This window comes from Tupaia chinensis, unplaced genomic scaffold (assembly GCF_000334495.1).
Source record: "Tupaia chinensis unplaced genomic scaffold, TupChi_1.0 Scaffold000688_1, whole genome shotgun sequence".
Taxonomy (NCBI): domain Eukaryota; kingdom Metazoa; phylum Chordata; class Mammalia; order Scandentia; family Tupaiidae; genus Tupaia; species Tupaia belangeri.
In genome coordinates, this window is record NW_006160211.1 from 6,023,847 (window position 1) to 6,028,019 (window position 4,173).

Consider the following 4,173-nt stretch of genomic DNA (forward strand, 5'->3'; position numbering starts at 1 on the left):
TGTGTGTGTGTGTGTGTGTGTGTGTGTGTGTGTGCGCGCGCGCGCGCGCGCGCGCACGTGCCATCAGGTGAGTGGACTGGCCAGAGAGATGGAAAGTGAGAAATCATCCACTAGGGGTATGGCCACACTGCAGTCTCTCCTCCATTCTCCCCAGTTTTAGGAACATCTGCGCATGTGCCCAGCATGACTTTCAACCTGCCAGGAGAAGGGACTCAAACCATGGGCGACCATGTGGGAGTCTAGTACCTCAACTACCATGCTCCTAATACCTCCTTTTTTTTTTTTTTTTTTCTTGAAAAAAAAAAAACAAAAACATTTAATTCCATTTGTTATTATTGTTTAATTTGACCAGAGAGAAGGGGAAAGGGAGAAAGCAAACTACCAAGTCAGGGACTTGAACTGCCATTGGCCATGTTGGAATCCAGCACCTTTAATCATCATGCCATCTGCCAACCCTCCTAATACCCCAATTTCTTAAGTTGTCCATATACAGGAAAGGAAAGAAAAGCTGATAAATGGGCCACTACAAACCAGCATATAATCTAATTTCAAAATCTGTGTTTTCAGTGCAGATATGCCATTATCCCTTGCCCCAGTACTGAAATCTATTATACATAAAAAGTCTTATTTTCCCTTAGTTTTGTTTTTTTTGTTTTGCTTTGCCAGAGGGTCTGTCTACTTGCCAGAGAGACAGAGGGGGAGCAAGTACCCTGCAAGGGGACATGGTCATGATGTAATTCTTCAATTTCTCTATTCTGATGGGATTTCAGGTATGCACATATGTGCTTGCATGCTTTTTCAAGCCTCCAGGGCTGGTATTCAAATCGCCCTGTCAGCCAGGTGGATTCTTACTTCCATAACCACTAGGCAGCTGAGCCAGTCCTCTTAATAAATATCTTAGCACATATAAGGCATTTTATAGATTATAGAGTGTGTTATTTTTAATTATTTGTGAGGTAGCCAGGAATTATAACTGTTTTACAGATGGGAGAGTGATCTCTTGTTAAGCTTGTCCTTGTCAAAAGATTCAGTCAAAAGGACTGATGTACAGGTTTTACAGCCATGTAGTCCCATTCTATTACTCCATCTTAATTTGTTGGCTCCCCAAAGTATAGAATTCCTTGTCAGTAGCCACTAATAATTATGGGGCTGGAACGCAAAACTCTTCTTGATTGGATTACCATATTTCCTTTAAAGGCTACAGGAGTTACCAGAGTGCTGTTTTACTTTTCTAGTATATATCAAAAGAAACTTTGTACTTTTTTGTCCAAGCAAGCAAAGATGAATTTATTTGGGTGAAAATGAAGACAACCACCAAGAGCATCCAAGTTACCCTGAATAATAGAAAAAGAGGAGGGGCTAGCAGGTGGCATGATGCTTGAGGGCACTGGGACTTCCACATATCTGACCGCAATACAAGTAATTTTTTTTTTTTTAAAGAGGGAGAACAAGAAAGAGGAGAAAGCACCCCCAATGGGGAATGGTAATGCCACAATCCTCCATCTCCATTCTGTTTGGATTTTAGGAAGGCAGGAGGAAGAGATGAAGGGGATTATATTGTGGCCATGGCCCATGGGGAGTGATTTTTTTGCTTCTCTCTCTTGGTGGCAAGCACACACACTCTGTGGCAAAAATTTTTTAAATAATAATAATAAGGATAATTTAGATGTTTTAGAAAATACAGGTTTTATTTCGCTTTTAATGCAAGAGGGCACATGTGCTTATCAGAGAGAGAAAGCATTCTGAGTTGGTCATGGTCTGCCACCATCCTTTTTCCACCATTCTTTCCATCAGATTTGAGGCATGCATACACACATGCCAGTATATTTTTCAAGCTGCCAGGGCTGAGATTTGAACCAGTCAGCCATGTGGGATTTAGCTTCCTTAACCACTACTCCTAGGGCCAGTCCAGAAAATCAAGATCTTTTTTACATTCTGTAACTCTTCATATTGAAACATGTCCAGTTTTATTTTTTACCTTTTTTTGAGTGAAAGTATTACCAAAGGGCAAATCTGAATGTTGCCAGTTAACAAGAACACTGTTTAATATAGGTAGAGAAAGTAGGTTGGTTTACTAAGGTAGTACAGGTAGTACAGTTTCTAATTCCTTTGGTCATTACTTCGGTATTTAATAATAATATTCTAGTGATTTCTCTAGACTTTGATTTTCAACCTTAAAAATTTTACAGTAAAGGAAACCAGCAGTTAGAGTAATGGCTATGTCGCTGGACTCCCACGTAGTTGACCGCAGTTCGCGTCCCGGACCCAGTGGCTTAAAACTCAGGCCGGGTGCGAGTGCGTGCGTGCCCAAGATCCCGAGAGGAGAATGGAGGAGAAGGGATTGCAGCATGGCCATCCCCCCTGGGGGGTGATTTCTCGCTTTCTGTCTCTATGTCTCTCTGGCGAGCGCACGCACCTATAGCAAAAACCTCTCCAAAAAACAAAAAATTTACAGTTAAGTTATGAATCATTTAAGTATTATTAACTTGTGGAATATTTTATGTCATCTTACGACTAATTAACTATATATCATACATTTTCTTTTCTCTCAAAAGTGAAAGGGGAAAGAGCAGTTCTGAAAACCTGAACATTGAGACCATATGAAATGTGGACCAGCAGATGGAGTCACAGGACTGCCACATGGCCAACCATGGTTTGAGTCCTAGACCTGGCAGCTTAAAACTAAAGCCAGGCACGGAACCAACAGTTAGCGTAATGGCTATGTCGCTGGACTCCCACGTAGTAGACTGCGGTTCATGTCCGGACCCGGGGGCTTTAAACTCACGCCGGGCGCGTGTGCGTGCGTGCCCAAGACCCCGAGAGGAGAATGGAGAGAAAGAGATTACAGTGTGGCCGTTGCCCCTGGTGGGTGATGTCTCGCTTTCTGTCTCTATGTCTCTCTCTGTCTGTCTGGCGAGCGCACGCGCCCTACAGTGAAAAATCTCTCAAAAAAAAAAAAAAAACTAAAGCCAGGCGCATGTGCAAACGTGTCTAAAATTCAGAGAGGAGAATGGAGAGAAAGAGATTACAGTGTGGCCGTTGCCCCTGGTGGGTGATGTCTCACTTTCTGTCTCTCTGTATCTCTCTGGTGAGCACATGTGTCCTGTAGCAAAAATCTGTCTCTAAAAAAATATTTAAGAAGTCAATTCAAGGCTGTAGCGGAGACTGTGAGTTTTTCACCAGAATGAACTCCCCCCAGATCCAGTGCTGAAGGGAAACTGGGTAAATGGCTGAAAAGCCTCCTTATAGCATGCACCCAATAGCAGAAATCTCTCTTTTTAAAAAAAAAAATGACCATATAAAATTGATTGGGTCACATTGTTAGATTCTCTGTTCTAGAATTAATATGAACTTTGACATAGAACAATTTTGTTTCAAGACTCTTACCATTTGAAAAGCATGTCAGTCTTGTATGTGCGTTATACTTATCAAACACGGGTAAAGTTTCTCCTAACATTAGTCTTGAGAACCTGTTGTTTGACATACTTTTTAATGTAAAACAAACCTTAGTGTTAGAACAAACAAATGATTGTATTTGTTACATATTGAAGATGTGTTTTTTAATATTTTCAACAAAAAGCAATGATAAAGGGACCAGCAGTTAGCATAATGGCTGTGTCCCTGGATTCCCATGTAGTCGACCGCAGTTCAAGTCCCAGACCCTGCGGCTTAAACTCACTCCAGGCATATGTGCGTGTGTGCCCAAGATCCTGAGAGGAGAATGGAGGAGAAGGGATTGCGGCATGGCCATCCCCCTGGGGGGTGATTTCTCGCTTTCTATCTCTCTGTCTCTCTTGCTTTCGGGCGAGCGCACGCGCCCTATAGCAAAAACCTCTCCAGAAAAGGGGGGGGGGGATGATATAGTAGTTTACAAACCTTAGTGTTAGAACAAATGGATAATTGTATTTACTATGTATTGAAAATGTGTTTTTTAATATTTTCAACAAAAAGCAATGATATGGTATTTGTGATTTAGTAGGCTTCATGTTCTTTTCCTTTATTATTCCTTATGCTACCCAAATTATAATTAGAAATAAAATTCTCTTTTTTTTTTTTAAAAATAAATTTCTTTTTTTTTTTTTTTTTTTTTTTGTGTCTGGAGAGGTGTTTGCTATAGGGTGCGTGCACTTGCCAGACAGACAGAGACATAGAGACAGAAAGCGAGAAATTACC

General features: G+C 41.2%; 1 protein-coding gene across 2 annotated transcripts in view; it reads left to right on the top strand.

Moving 5' to 3' along the window:
* MAPK1IP1L (mitogen-activated protein kinase 1 interacting protein 1 like) overlaps positions 1 to 4,173 on the top strand; it is a 20,194-nt gene that overhangs the window by 3,686 nt on the left and 12,335 nt on the right. The window contains exon 1 of one of the 2 annotated variants that reach the window (XM_014592422.2): positions 667 to 770. The exons of the other annotated variant lie outside the window; for it this stretch is intronic. The gene's annotated coding sequence lies outside the window, so the exon portion shown is untranslated. Of the gene's footprint in view, positions 1 to 666; positions 771 to 4,173 lie in introns of those variants that run through there. 2 annotated transcript variants of the gene reach the window in all.